Here is a 16,490-nt window from a genome sequence, read left to right as displayed (position 1 = left end):
AGGCTTACACAAGTAAGGCAGTCATTTATGACAATGAAGGCCACTGCTGTCTGAAAAGCATTAACCACATTTAGGACAACAATGAGGTTTTTTCTTGCACCTATAAGTTGTTGAAGAAGATTCTTGCTCTTTGTGAAATATGTGTTGTATTCCAGTGTGAATTGTGGTCGAAATTTAACATCTTATTAAAAAAAGAAACTAGATTTTGGTCTTGTCCGATGCGAGAGATGGACGTCTAAAGTGGAGCTCCGCTAGCAGCTGTGTTATTTTTCATATTATTTGCTTATTATCCTGAGATATCCTGTATCTACTCAACCCAAGGAGACTGCTACAGTATATATGTACATGTATATATGTCCGAAAGAATCAAAAACTAAAGCTGGACCCAAGCTAAGATCAGCAAACCCTAGCTCAAGATACGGCCTTTCAGAGAGAGACCTGGATCAGCTAGGTGAAAGTACAGACTCTTCGGGACCAAGGTCCGCTACATCATCTCCGGCTGAGAGTGAAAAGGGGAACGAATGTACGATCGTGAGTGCAGATCTCGATAGCTCGCCGATAGGAGAAGAACATCAGAAACTGGAAAAGGCCTTACAGTCCGCGATCTCAATTACTCCACACGAGCTGGGAATAGCGGAGACACCGGCTACAGTAAAGCCTGACGCTTCTCCTACGGTACAAGAAACCACAATTGAAATGTCTAAACTGCAGGTTATGTTCGCTGAGCTCATACAAGATATAAAGAAAACCGAGAAGGCAAATGAGAAAGCAAGGGCACATGAGAGACTGAAACAGGAATTGAAACAGGAATGGCAACAAGCAAACAAAATGCAGCGGCTGATGCTGCAACAGGCAAATGAAAGGCTGCGACAAGAAATGCAAGTGGAGATGTGACAGGTGCTGGGTAAAATTGAAATGCTTACTGATAAATTGAAGGATCTCAAGGAGGACATTCACGTCTAGGATTGAAATAGCTGAAAATTTAGCTACCAGTGCTGAAGAAAAAGCAGAAAATGTCAGTTCCAAATGCAAAAAACTCTGAGACAGACTGGCTGCTTTGGAAGATGGAAGCAGAAGGTATAATGTCAGAATTGAAGGTCTGCCTGAGAATCGAGGAAGTTCAAACCCTGTGAAATTCGCAGCTGAACTTTTTTCTAAAATAATCGGGGACGACTTTAAAGCAGAATCTGAGATAGCAGCGCTTACCGTTGGATCAAACACCGTCAGATCCCGACCCAGATCTTTTATAGTTCATTTTGAACGATTATCATTTAAGCTAGAGGTGATGGCACTCCTCAGAAACAAGGAAGATATTATATATGAAAATAACCACATTCGTATCTTCCCTGACTTCTCTCCAGCAACAGCTACTAAACGCGCAGCCTTCTACAACATTAAACAGCGGTTACGGCAAGCCAAGTCAAATACAGCCTCTTGTATCCGGCAAAACTGAAAGTGGAATGGCAGGGTCAATTCTATGTCTTCGCTAGCAAGGAAGAAGCAGAAAAGGAATTAAGAAAGCTGATCCCGGGACTATTCTGATACATAATAGTGAGTCATGGCGGTTAATGATAAAGCAAGGATTAATAATCTACTGTCTGATCTATTTGTTTTAAAATACGGGTTTTTATCAGTATATATTCTCATAATTTTTTATTATTATTTAGTATTACTAGGGTGCTATCTGTTTATGTTTTATTGTGCTTAATTACTTTTTCTTTCTTTTTTCTCTTTTTCTTTTCTAATTATTTCATCTCTACCCTAAATGAGACTGTTCAATATCATACCCTTGGTTTATTGTTATTGCTATTACTGCATTAAGACTTGTTATGCTTATTCTGGACACATTTTTAACACCATCACCCGGGTTTATTATCTGGGTGTATCATCTTAATGCACTAAAATTGCTGAAGACTATATATATATATTTTAAGTGCAAAATTCTCTTTTTTTTAAGACTATATTGGTAATAGATATCTCTGTCTTTTAACCCTAAAGCCGCTGCATGGGGCTTGTTTTGCTTTGGACGTGCTCTGTCTCTGGGTATGTCAGAGGACTGGGACTGTGAAGTGGGTTTTAGCCTCACTTGGGGAGGCAAAAAGGGAGGGTGGGGGGTTAAGGGGGGAGAGAAAGAGAGCAGGCTTGATCTATACCTAATCTATCCTCAATCTTTATAATTATAACTACCAACGTAATAATAAGCTGCATGGCAACAACTCTAGGGGAAATATGAAATTAAGACCTAAACTGTCTCACTTCCAGTTAAGACTATAAAATGACATCAAAAACTCAGAATCAGTGTCTCCATGATGGGACAGTTAACTTCGTAAGCTGGAATGTTAAAGGCCTGAATCACGAATTAAAGAGAAAGAAAGTACTTCTCACCTAACAGGTCTAAATGCTAAAATAGTATTTTTACAGGAAACCCACTTACTAAGCAAGGATCAGTTCTGCAAAAGACTGGACTGGCCAAATGTTCCATTCTAGTTTTACAAAGAAAACTAGAGGGTGGGAATTCTCATACATAGAACAGTACCATTTGTAGCATCAGATGTAGTATTGGATCCTGAAGGGAGATATGTAATGGTCATGGGAGACTTATCTAACTGTAAAATGATTTTGATAAATGTTTATGCACCTAATGTTGATGATAAGGAATTTATACAAAATTTATTTGCATCCATTCCCAATCTGAACACTCATAAAGTTATAATGGCTGGGGACTTTAATTGTGTTCTAAATCCACTTTTAGATAGGACTTCCTCCACAGGGGAAGCATCTAACACCGCAAAGATAATTACAAAGTTTATAACTGATCACAACTTATCAGATCCCTGGAGGTTTTAAACCCAAATTCAAGAACATATTCTTTCTACTCACCAGTACATCATTGCTACTCAAGGATTGATTACTTCTTTATAGACAATAACTTCTTGCCTAAGATTAAATCTTGTAAATACGATGCTATTGTTATTTCTGACCATGCACCTATGATCTTGGAGCTAAAATTACTAAGCCCCATACACTCACCCGCAGATGGCCTCAACCCGCTTCTATTAGCTGACGAGAATTGTACTGAATTTATATCCAAACAAATCAAATTCTTTCTAGAGACAAATACATCCCTGAGATCTCTGCAGGAATACTCTGGGAAACTCTTAAGGCCTTCTTAAGAGGACAGATTATCTCATATCTTTCCCACAGAAATAAATCCGAAGCCAAGAAAGTAGCAGAGATAAAAATTAAATTACTAAAATAGATGAAGAACATGCCAGACTACCAAGCGAGACTCTACATAGGAGGAGGCAGGCTCTACATTCAGAATTAAACCTCTTGACAACTAAAGAAACTGAACAACTAATTTACAAATCCAGACATCATTACATGAACATGGAGAGAAAGCTAATAAGCTTTTAGCTCAACAAATTCACAAGCAAGAAGTGCAACGCAATCTCGTAATCACTAACACGAGGAGATAAAATCATCGAACACAAAAATATAATGCACACTTTCAGAGACTACTATAAATCCCTATATACTACTGAGTTTAAAGAAGACAATATACAAAATTAACATAAAGAGCCATGGCTACCCTGCAGAGTTTTACAAGAAATTCTCCGCTCAGCTAGCTCCCTCCTATTAGCAACATAAACCAATCTCTTCCAAAGCACTAATCACTGTCTTTCCAAAACAAAATAAGGACTTATTACAATGTGCATCATACAGACCAATTTCACTTCTGAATAACGACGTTAAAATACTCTCTAAAATCATAGCTAGAAGGATGGAGAAAGTGCTCCCTCGTAATATCACAAGACCAAACTGGATTTATTAGGGGCCGACACTTATCTTCAAATCTTCGACGCCTGTTTAATGTAATATACTCACCAACTAAATCAAACACCCCAGAAATATTATTATCATTGGATGCAGAAAAGCATTCGACATGATTGAATGGAAATACCTTTTACTACATTGGAGAAGTTTGGGTTTGGCCCAACATTTGTGCATGGATTAAATTACTGTATACTAACCCAGAAGCTTCAGTTTGCATCAATAACATTTGCTCAGACTACTTTAAACTAGAACGTGGCACAAGACAAGGATGCCCTTGTCACCACTGCTGTTTGCAATTGCCATTGAACCACTGGCAATACATTGTCGAAATACTGATCAGATAAAGGGGATTAGCAGAGAAGGACTGGAACAGAAAATCTCATTATATGCAGATGATATGGTACTGTATATATCGACCCAGAAAATTCTGTGCCTGCAGTCTTAGCAGCACTCACAGAATTTCAAAAGATCCCTGGTCTCAGAATTAATCTGAATAAAAGTGTACTCTTTCCAGTGAATTCTCAAGCATATAATATTAGATTAGACACCCTACCTTTTATCATTGCAGAACAGTTTAAATACCTCGGGTAAACATCACAAGTAAACATAAAGCTCTTTATCAACAAAATTTCCTCTGCATGGAAAAAATTAAACAAGACTTGCATAGATGGTCAACCCTTCATCTCACACTAGCTGGAAGAATTAACACTGTTAAGATGAATATTCTTCCTAAGCTCCTTTTTATTTCAAAACATCCAATATACATTAATAAATCATTCTTTAAGCAATTAGATTCAACAATAACCTCATTTATTTGGAATTCAAAATCCACGCATCAAAAGAGCGACCCTACAAAGACAAAAGGCAGAAGGCGGCATGGCTCTACCTAACTTCCAGTTTTATTACTGGGCAGCAAATATACAGGCGATAAGAACCTGGACACAAATAGTAGAACATACAAGGCTTGGACCGCAATAGAAGTAAAATCTTGCAGTACTTCTTTGTATTCCTTGCTCAATGCTCCAATAAACACACGTTATCGGCAATACACTAATAACCCAATTGTGCTCCACTCACTTAGAATCTGGAACCAATGTAGAAAGCATTTTAAGACGGAGAAGCTTCTATCTGTGGCACCTCTGCAAGAGAACCACCTCTTTCAACCTTCACAAACATATGCAGTTTTAATATCTGGAAAAATTTGGAATTAACTTGCTTAGAGATCTTTATATAGACAACGTCTTTGCATCCTATGAACAATTACATTCCAAATTTAACATTCCAGCTACACATTTCTTTCACTATCTTCAAATCAGGAACTTTGTTAAACAGAACCTTCCAGATTTTCCTCATCTTGCACCCTCATCCATGCTGGAAAAATATTGCTCAATCTCAAGGAGTTAGACTCCATCTCTACAATATATAAAATCATTTTACAATCCCTTCCTTTCAAAGATCCAAGAGGACACTGGGAAAAGATCTCTCAATTAATATATCAGAAAAGGAGTGGAAAGTAGCAATGCAGAGAATTCACTCGAAGCTCCATATGCAAAAGCATACAATTATACAACTCAAAATTATATATCGAGCACATCTGTTTCACTAAAACTCTCCAAAATGTTTCCAGGGCATGATACAACCTGCGAACGTTGCAACCAAGCCCCAGCCTCACTAGGTCACATGTTCTGGGCCTGCACCAAATTAACATTATTCTGGACAAAAATTTTAATTACCTCTCAGACAGCCTTGGACTCACAATCCCTCCTAACCCATTAACAGCTGTGTTTGAGGTTCTTCCAGAGGGGCTTAAAGTGGAGAAAGACAAACAAATTGTGATTGCATTCACTACACTGTTGGCACAGACTTATTCTGATAAACTGGAAGAACCCAAACTCTCCTCTTTTAAGTCAGTGGGAAACTGATGTGTTATATTATTTGAAATTGGAAAAATCAAATACTCAGTTAGAGGATCTGTACAGACTTTTTCAAAACATGGCAGGACCTAATCAGTAATATTTTAAAATAAGTTCATGAAGCATAGAGAATTTATTAATTTAGGTATGTTTACAAGCCTTACATTTTATGCAGTGTGGCTTGCTGTCTCTCTCAGGGGTTGGGATCGATCTGTTCTTAACTCAATTTTTCTTTTTGTAAAAACTTGATTGCTTTGTATGGATTGCAATAAAATTAATAAAAAAAAAAGAAACTTCCTCTAACAGGACAATTCAGTAATCAGGCAGGAGAAAAGCTGTTCATTGTATCTTTTAATTACTGCTCAACAAAATGCCTTGGAGAGAGCATTCTTCAAAAGCAGTCTGTCACAGCCTGTTCAGAATGATCAGAATGTTCAAAATAACAAAGAATAGACGTTCATTTTATAAACTGTTGAATTTACATACAGTGACAATCAATCAATGTATACATACTACTCTGGTTGGTTCGTTGGTGTTGTGTTTTCAAACTTAAACCAACAGTAAACTAGTATATTAATAAGGACAGACACAAATGCAACAATTATCAAACTTCCATCATTTTATGTGTGTAACAAGTTCCAGCATTAACGTGCACCTTAATACCGAGGTGCAAGCACATTACACGTTCAATGCAATTATTTGTAACATTAAATAGACCCTATATTTAGTCTTAAATTCTTACATATATATAACATTTCCTCCCACCCAGCTTGGATGTGTAACAGTATTTTTTTTTATTTATAATATCTACAAAACACTTGGCATGGATACAAAACATGAACATAAAGACAGCTAAAGCATACTATATATATAATTCACTAAGGGCACACAAGACAGTGAGCGCAAGCCAGACAGAGAGCCACGCCAGTCAACTCTAAGACCATGGGATACGCTCGACAGAGCCCCGCCCGCCAACTCTAACCCTCCTACCACGTCATGGGATACGCACGACAGAGCCCCGCCCGCCAACTCTAACCCTCCTACCCATGGGATACGCTCGACAGAGCCCCGCCCGCCAACTCTAACCCTCCTCCCGCGTCCAGCGTCGCTCTCAAGGCATGTGCACTGCCTACTCATGTTCCCGCACGCAACAATTCACCAAACACAGCCTCAGTCACATTCGTCTGTGCAAAAGTCCAAATTCACCTCTGAGCCACGGTGACTTTTCACCGCACGCAAGACAGAGAGCCACGACTGCCAACTCACAGAGCCCCACCCAGCAAGTGTAACATAGCCCCGCCCATGGGTTATGCATGAAAGAGCCACGAATGCCCACTCTAACCCTACTCCCACATCATGGGGAACGCACGACAAGGCCCCGCCCGCCAACTCTCACCCTTCGGGGGCTTCCAAGATCTCTCTCGAGGCAATTATATGGCGACATCAACTTCTCAACTGTCACTCTGGAACAACTCAGTACGTGAGGTATCTTAAGCGTCACCAATGAAGACTCACTACACCTTAATGAACAGGTGCTGAAACTTATCCGTAACGACGAAATAACTTTCACCAGCATTGACTCCATCGTCACAGATGATCCTGCAGATCAACTTGCATTCCCGGAAGAATTTCTTTTTTTTTTTATTTATTTTGAATTTTTTTTTAATTAATTTTATTACAATCCATACAAAGCAATCAAGTTTTGAAAAATTGAGTAAAAACAGATCGATCCCCACCCCTGAGAGAGAGAGCAAGCCGAACCGCGTTAAATTTAAGGCTTGTAAACATACCTAAATTAATACATTTCTTAATAGTGTTACTCCCACTGGCATACCTCCGCATAAACTCAAAATTAAAATTGGTTCGGTCATCATGCTTCTCAGGAACCTCATGCCAGCAAAAGATCTCTGTAATGGCAAGTGTTCACTTATCAATAAATAATTATATGCAGCGTATGCTACGCAGCAGGTTGGCTAGTACTATATAAAAGTGCACCATTTATTACGGTGTACTGAAACATTTTGGACAAATCAGCATTCTGATGTGACGTTGCATTTTTAAAGTAGAATGTGAGCAAAACAAAATCCACTGTCCAGGACTGTATTTGACAAACATGCACTGCTAGTTGAAGTGAATAATGAACTGGTATGCAGAAGCTACCCCTACCGTCAACAAAACTTACATAAACTTTGACTTAACGTATTCCCTATAAACAAACCCGTGGTAAACATAATGTAACTAAAACCTTAAATGTATCTATTGTGAACTTGGCCCGGACACAGACAGGCGGACATGTTGTTTAAAACCACCACACGTTTATTAAACACAATTATTTACAATAAAGGTCACTCAGACCCAGTCCAATGGTCACACAGACCTTAGTCACGTGCACAAAACGAACCCCAAACAGTCACAATCCTGGCCACAATGCCTTGTCTTTGGGCCGCCTCCACAGTTCCTCTTGCCTCGTCCTCCTTCCACCCGACTCTAGCCTCGAATGAATGGAGACGGCCCCTTTTATAGAGGACCCGGATGAGCCCCAGGTGTTCCCGGCATTCCTCCGTTGGCCACGCCCCAGCGTGGCGGAAGTGCCGGCTGTCCTCCTGGCTGCTCTCCGGCACCGTCATAAATCTTCCCCCCAGCACTTCCTGGTGTGGCGGAAGTGCTGGGGCAACAAGTCTCCAAGACATCGGGGCGCCTCCTGGCGGTGACCACGGGCCCCTACAGGGAAAGGCTTCCATGCCCCTTGACCCGTGGCCCCCAAAGCAACCCGAAGGCAAACCCCACGTTCTGACCCTCTTCCTGTCCCTCCTGGCGTCCCGGCCAGGTCATAGCCCCTGGCCTCCCTGACACTATAGAAACATTTATATACAGCGAAAACCAGTTTACCAAAGCTAACAGACCTCTTAAGTACTTTGTACATTAATATCGACTACAAGTTCAACCTTTCAGGAGGTTTACGGATCCTCTCAGGATAGCGTCTTTCTTGGGTAGGTGGAGCAGACATTTGAGATGAGGTTGAGTCTGCAGTTTCTTGAGGCTGAGATTGACCAGCAGCAAGGGATAAATCAGGTGTCAAGAAGGTAAACTCATTTGAGTCCTAAGGAATGATGAGCTCCTTAGCCTTGTCTTGTGACGTGTCTTCCTGAGCTTGTGCATCTAGAAGCTGGTCAATATGTCTGTGCCAGACTGTATCATGCCCCACCTGCACCGTGTATGTCAATGGACCAGTCTGTGACACAATCTTACCTGGTTGCCATTTCTGATTTGAGTGTCAGTAGTCTATAGCAGTGGTTCTCAAACTGTGGGGTGGGCCCCTAGGGGCAAATGTAACAAAAAAGGGGGGCGCAAAGATGTGAAAAAAAGAAAACAATCAAAAATATGAAAAATACATCTATTGAAACCAAAACAAATTAATTTAAATTACATTCTGATACTAGAAAAATAAATATAGAGTTAGATAAATGTCAATAAAAGTTAAGTAGGTATAATAAAATATGCATCTATGATATATCATTAATAAAAAAATTAACAAATTGGTATTAGTGGGCTCCTTTCAAAAAAACGTTAGGGGGGCGCGATTAAAACTGTTATGAAAACTTGGGTCGCAAATACTTAAAGGTTGAGAAACTCTGGTCTATAGCAAACACTTTTTGTCTAACCTCAAATATTCTAAGCTTGCGTTGTTTTACTCCCTTCCACTCTTGCTGATATCCATCTGTCACAAATCACTCCTGACACTCTTCTCCACACATTCCACCCTGCCTGCACTCTCTTCTTCACTTCTCTTCCACAATCCCCATTACTCTGTACTTTTGATCCCAAGTATTTAAACTCATCCACCTTCGCCAACTCTACTCCCCTCATCCTCACCATTCCACTGACCTCACTCTCATTCACACACATGTATTCTGTCTTGTTCCTACTGATCTTTAGTCCTCTCCTCTCTAGAGCATATCTCCACCTCTCTAGGGTCTCCTCAACCTGCTCCCTACTATCACTACAGATCACAATATCATCAGCAAACATCATCGTCCACGGGGACTCCTGTCTAATCCCGTCTGTCAACCTGTCCATCACCATTGCAAATAAGAAAGGGCTCAGAGCCGATCCCTGATGTAATCCCACCTCCACCTTGAATGCATCCGTCACTCCTACCACAGACCTCACCACTGTTACACTTCCCTCATACATATCCTGTACAACTCTTATGTACTTCTCTGCCACTCCCGACTTCCTCATACAATACCACAGCTCCTCTCAAGGCAAACTCTCATATGTTTTTTCCAGGTCCACAAAGACACAATGCAACTCCTTCTGGCCTTCTTTAAACTTCTCCATCAACATCCTCAGAGCAAACATCGCATCTGTGGAGTTCTTTCTTGGGATGAAACCATGCTGCTGCTCACAAATCATCACTTCACTTCTTAACCGAGCTTCCACTACTCTTTCCCATAACTTCATGCTGTGGCTCATCAATTTTATCTCCTTGTAGTTACTACAATCCTTCACATCCCAGTACACTTCTTCTCCACTCCTCAGGCATCCTCTCACTTTCCATTAAATAATCTTGTTAAAAACTCCACTGCCATCTCTCCTAAACACCTCCACAGGTATGTCATCTGGACTAACAGTTTTTCCATTTTTCATCCTGTTCATAGCTGTCCTTACTTCCTCCTTGCTAATCTGTTGCACTTCCTGATTCACTATCTCCTCATCATCCAACCTCTTCTCTCTCTCATTCTCTTCATTCATCAGCCTCTCAAAGTACTTTTTCCATCCGCTCAACACATTCTCCTCACTTGTGAATATGTTTTCATCTTTATCCTTTATCACCCTAACTTGTTGCTCATCTTTCCCACCTCAGTCCCTCTCTGCAGCCCACCGGTCCTTTTCTCCCTCCTTAGTGTCCAACCTCTCATACAACTCATCATACGCCTTTTCTTTATCCTTTGCCACCTCTCTCTTCACCTTGCTCCTTATCTCCTTGTACTCTTGTCTACTTTCTGCATCTCTCTGACTATCCCACTTCTTCTTTTCCTCTGTATACTATCCTGTCCTTCCTCATTCCATCACCAGGTTTTTTTTTTCCTCCTTCCTCTGTCCAGATGTCACACCAAGCACCCTTCTTGCTGTCACCCTTACTACATCTTCTGTAGTTTCCCAGCTGTCTGGTGACTCTTCACAACCACCCAGTGCCTGACTCACCTCCTCCCTAAACTCAACCTTGCAGTCTGCCTTTTTCAACTTCCATCATTTGATCCTTGGCTCTGCCCTCACTCTCTTCCTCTTCTTGATCTCCAACGTCATCCTACAGACCACCATCCTTTGCTGCTTAACTACACTTTTCCTTGGGATCACGTGGCTCACGTGTGCTTTGCAAACGCTAGAGTCTGTTGAGAGTTGCTGGTTTGTTCTGTGGTGTGAGATTTAAATAAAAAAATATATATACATTTTGCTCTTAAAAACTTGGGTTTTGGTTGCCGCTAAGGAACCGTCTGGGAATTTTTAAAGCTTTTTTTTCCCTTTAGAAGGTTTTTTTTTTGCCCGCACAAGAGCAAAAGTAGCTGGGTGTTTGGAAGTGTGCTTGGAAAAGTTATTTGCACTTGTACCTGTTCTTGTTATCTGTATTTGAATTAGCAAATTAGCATTGAGGAGGCAGGGTAGAAAGCAGCAGTAACTGATATCTCCTTAGTTTAAAGGAAAAGAAAAAAGGCAGCGGCTGACTTCAAAGCAGTAAAAGGTGAAGGCTCAGCAGTGCGCAGGTCAGCGCCCATCGTTAAGACACCGATCAGGCACAAGGAGCAGTAGGAGCAAATAAGGTAGTAAAGTTTGATTTATTTGTTTATTTTATATTAAACTGTCCTTAGCGGTCCAGAGGAAGAACAGTTAAGTGGGCGACAGTGTATTGGTTCATTAATACGGGGGAATACAAACAGTGCGAGTGAAGAGCTTATAAGTAAGAGGAGTGCAAAGTTAGGAGAAGAGACAGAGAAAAGTAAAGTTAACCTCATAGAAAGACAAATAGCAGGCAGCTGAGAGGGAGAACAAGACAGGAGCTTAAGGGGAAAAGCTGTAAAATATCTGGAGCAGAAAATATTTTATATTAGCATAGAGAATAGCAAATTAACATAAAGAGCCATAAAAAGTAATTAAAAGCTTCTAAAATATTAAGATTAAGTATAAATTAGAATGTTAAGCAAATATGATAGGTCAAGCAAATAGTTAACTAAAAATCAGTTATATTGCATTATTTTTTAAGCTTACAGCAAAATATCTAGTCTGGGAAAGAACAGAAATTGACACATCGAAACCAGCTTCGGACAAGATAAGAGTTTGAGAACACCTGTGATTCAAGGCTAGGAAGCGATAACACAGAGAAGATGGCTCTGGAAGACACATAGAGAGACCAGATGGATTGGTGAATCAGCAGAAAACGAACAAAAGGCTTTTGCTGTAAGCAAGGTCACACTGACATAATGCATGAAGAGAAAATCTTAGTAAATTCAGTGATTAGTAAAACAATTAGAAGAATATATTAGAAATTGACTTTAGTGTAGAAATTAAGACAAATCAAGCATGTCAAGCAATGACTAAATGAAAGCACATACTATACTTCTTTTTATGTAAAGCTTAAGCTTCAGGTCACTATTATAAAAAAGTTTGGAAGGTTTAAGAAAGGGAATAATGAGAGGAAACCCATATATGCAATTGAAGCCTTGGCCAGTTACAGAAAATGGGAACAGCATTGAAAAATAAAAATACCACGAGGGGGCCAGTGATAAGAAAGTAAGGAGATAATAAGGGTTCCCATGGGAACTCAAAGTTCGGCCGGACAGGAGTAGAAGCAAAAGAGCTCATTCGAGTGAGGTCAGAAAAGATAGGAAATGACATAAGAAAATCCCAAAGATGGTAAGAGGAAGCCATCCAACCAGTCTTAGACCAATCAAAATAAGCCGAACAGACACCAAGAGGAATAATGGACAGTAAAGCCAGGTGCAGAATGAGCTAATCGAATGAGGTCAAAATGATAAGAAATTGTTATAAAAACTTCAATTGCTGTAATGATCGGCGCTCAATCTCATTCGGCCGAATTGGGTTGAGTCCGTGTCGTTGATTTATTGCAATAAAGCCTTAAAACTCTGTCTGTCTATCTTGAGTCCTAATAGCCTTTATTTTTAGGTAAAGAGCCTTCTGATGATGATTTTTTTCGCCATGACACCATTTAAGTCAAGGAGCAGCTGAAAGAAGGAGAAATTTAATTTAAAGAAAAAAAATAGTTAAGGCAGCTTAGTAATCCTAAATCAAATTTTAATAATAATGCCAGTGCAATGCAAGTCCTGTGGGATGTTGGACTTTTTAGATGATGGTTTGGAAGAGCCAGTTGTCTATGAGGGCTACATCTTCAAAAGATGCCAGCTAATCCAATACCTCGAGCTCAGGGTCGCTGAACTGACCTGCGTTGTAATAGAGAATTGGCAGACTTGGCCCAGGTGTCCTTTAGAGAGATAGTGTGCACCCCTAAGGTGGTGTGGAAGGAGATTCCAGACCAGACAGGTAGGAATAGGTGGGTCACGGTCACAAGGCGTTAGGTAAAGGGTGCACACTGTCCGGGGGCATCAACCCCAGAATTAGAAGTGTCAAACCGTTATCATGTCCTGGCGGAGCTGAACGGTGACTCTGATAATTCTGAGGTGGTAAGCAGGGATGAGGAGCCCCAACAGACCACCTCAAAACCAGTTCCCAAAAAGAGAGAGATATTGATAGTTGGGGACTCAATCATTAGGGACATTGAAGCGCAGGTGTGCTCCAGAGAGAGAGAGTCTCGCACGGTGTGTTGCCTTCTGGGAGCTCAGGTGGGAGACCTCCCTGGAAGGGTGGATAGGCTCTTGGCCAGAGCGGGGGTGGATCCAGTTATCATTGTCCATATTGGAACAAATGACATACATAAGGGTAGTCTTTCAGTTCTGTGATCCAAATTCAAAGAGTTAGGTACCAAGCTGAGGAGCACCACTGACAAGGTAGTCTTCTCCGAAGTTCTGCCTGTGCCACGCGTCAGTCCAGTTAAGATTGAGGAAATTAGAAGGCTTAACGTGTGGCTCAAATCTTGGTGCAGGGTAGAAGGGTACAGGATTAGGGGGCATTGGGACTCCTTTTGGAACAGATGGGACCTGTTGGACTGTGACGGGTTACATCTGAACTGGAGGGGCACCAATGTATTGGGGAGGCATATTTGTAGGCTAGTCGAGGATTGTTTAAACTAGGGAATGGGGGGGCAGGGAGTTTAGGTCAGGCCAGATTTAGATCTATTCATGGAAGAACCAACAAGGGGGTAGAAATAAAAATGCATAGTAATGTAAAATCTAAGCCAACATTTAAATGTAGAAGGCGTAACATATTAAAAATAGCTTTCCTTAATGCTATCAAAAATAAGGTAAGTGAGTTGGAGTAGTATGTAGCAGAGCATAACTATGATATTATAGCAATAACGGAAACCTGGCTAAATAACAAAGATGGGGATGAGTGTAACATAGCGGGATACACATTATTAGGAAGGATAGACAGAACAGAAAAGGAGGTGGGGTTGCTGTTTATGCCAAACAGGGTTTAAATGTAAGACCTCTTCAGCTGAATGATGAGCCCCATCTTAGTGAGGATGTGTGGCTTCACCTGGAAAATATTAGGGGAAGAGGTCTTATTGTAGGAGTGTGTTATAGACCACCCAATTCAGACAGTAATTTCAACACACATCTTTTTAGTAATATCAAAAAGGCAAGTTTACAGGGGGATATTATAGTCATGGGGGGCTTTAATTATCCAAATATTAACTGGGATAACCTTGCAGATGGAGGAACACAAGAGCAGGAGTTTTTAGAAGTAATCAGCGACTGTTTTATAAGACAGTATGTTAAAGAGCCAACAAGGGGTGAAGCCTGTCTGGATTTAGTATTCTGTAATAATCAGGATAGAATTGAGGGTGTAGAGGTGATTGGACCACTAGGGTCACATGACCAGAATGTAATACAATTCTCAGTATTTTGTAACAGATGTACAGATGCAAAGACTAAAATTGTTAAGTTGAACTTTGGTAGGGCTAATTTTGAGCAGATGTGACAAAGTCTAAGTAGGATACACTGGGATAAGCTATTAACTGTGGAGACAGTCGAGGAGCCGTGGAACAAGTTTAGAAATGTAATGCAGGACAGCTACAGACCTAAATGTGGAATTAATAGGAAACTAAAAAAACTCCACGGTGGATTAATAAAGATTTAAAAAAGAGAAGAGCGACTAGGCTGATTCCAGGGCTACAGGGGTTGAATTATGAGAAAAAATTAAAATGACACCATACCTGCCCATCACTTCCTTGTCTCCTCTGTTCCCTTCACCAACATGCCCTTTGAAATCCGCTCCAATCACGACTTTCTGTCCCTTGGGTACACTGTTCATCACTTTATCCAACTCAGTCCAAAAATTTTCTTTCTCACCCATTGCACACCTAACTTGCGGGGCATATGCACGAACAACATTCATCATCACACCTCCAATTTCCAGCTTCATAATCATCACTCTGTCTGACACTCTTTTCATCTCTTGACATACTGTTCCTTCAGAATAACCCCTACTCCATTCCTCCTCCCATCCACACCATGATAGAACAATTTGAATCCCCCTCCGATCCATCTGGCCTTACTCCCCTTCCATTTAGTCTCTTGCACGCACAATATATCAACCTTCCTTCTCTCCATCATATCTGCTAACTCTCTCCCCTTACCAGTCATACTGCCAACATTCAAAGTTCCTACCCTCAGTTCCACTCTCTTTACTTTCCTCTTCTCGTCCTGCCTCCGGACACGTCTCCCCCCCTCGTCTTCTTCGGCCAACAGTAGCACAATTTCCGCCAGCACCCTGTTGACGGTCGTTGTTAACCCGAGGCTCGAACAATCAGGTATGGAAATTTGTATTGTTCTCCACATATTTATTTGGCAAAGTTTTACACTGGATGCCCTTCCTGACATAACCCTCCCCATTTATCCGGGCTTGGGACCGGCGTGAAGAAACACACTGTTTTGTGCATCCTCTGTGGCTGGGTTGTCTGTAATTGACTCGTGTTTCTGCTGGTCCCGTTTATGATCATCTTCAGGTTCAAATGTGCTTGCAATACATCCACAATATCTTTAAATGATTTTTCTGCAGGTTTCAACGGTTCCACTAGACTGTGCAACAGATTATAAGTTTTCAGACCCATTACACTTAAAAGCACAACGACCTTCCTCTAATTCCCGATATTGTTTGCAAGGCAGTACTGCTCAAGTCTCTCATTGTATGTAGCCCATTCCTCCTCTGTGCTGTCAAAAGAAGCCATTTGTCCTAAACATCCATACATTTTGTTTCAAATTCTTTTATCCGTGTCTCTTCTTGCAGGCCCACAGAGTGCGCACTTCATTACGCCACGTGGCGCATAGAAAACATGGACAATTCACTGAATGTAAAGCGGAGAAGCTCAGTTTATTTTGAACATTCAGCATGCGACAGGTTTTTTTTTCTCGTCGCCAATTCTGTTGTGTTTTTACACTTAAACCAACAGTAAACTAATCTATTAATAAAGACAGACACAAATGTAGCTATTTTTAAACTTTCATCATTTTATGTGTGTAACAAGTTCTAGCAGTAACGTGCACATTAATACCAAGGTGTAGTTACATCACACATTCAATCTAATTATTTGTAACACTAATTATA

At 40.7% G+C, this 16,490-nt stretch overlaps 2 protein-coding genes across 3 annotated transcripts in view; both read right to left on the bottom strand.

Moving 5' to 3' along the window:
- The window catches only part of LOC120528485 (zinc finger and SCAN domain-containing protein 2-like), a 422,905-nt gene that overhangs the window by 338,519 nt on the left and 67,896 nt on the right, over positions 1-16,490 (bottom strand). The gene's annotated exons all lie outside the window — the stretch shown is intronic.
- LOC120528477 (zinc finger protein 502-like) overlaps positions 1-16,490 on the bottom strand; it is a 691,287-nt gene that overhangs the window by 649,700 nt on the left and 25,097 nt on the right. The gene's annotated exons all lie outside the window — the stretch shown is intronic.

Source organism: Polypterus senegalus, chromosome 4 (genome assembly GCF_016835505.1).
Source record: "Polypterus senegalus isolate Bchr_013 chromosome 4, ASM1683550v1, whole genome shotgun sequence".
NCBI classification, from domain to species: Eukaryota; Metazoa; Chordata; class Cladistia; order Polypteriformes; family Polypteridae; genus Polypterus; species Polypterus senegalus.
The sequence above is the reverse complement of the archived record's forward strand: the minus strand, read 5'-3'. Positions and strand labels throughout refer to the sequence as shown.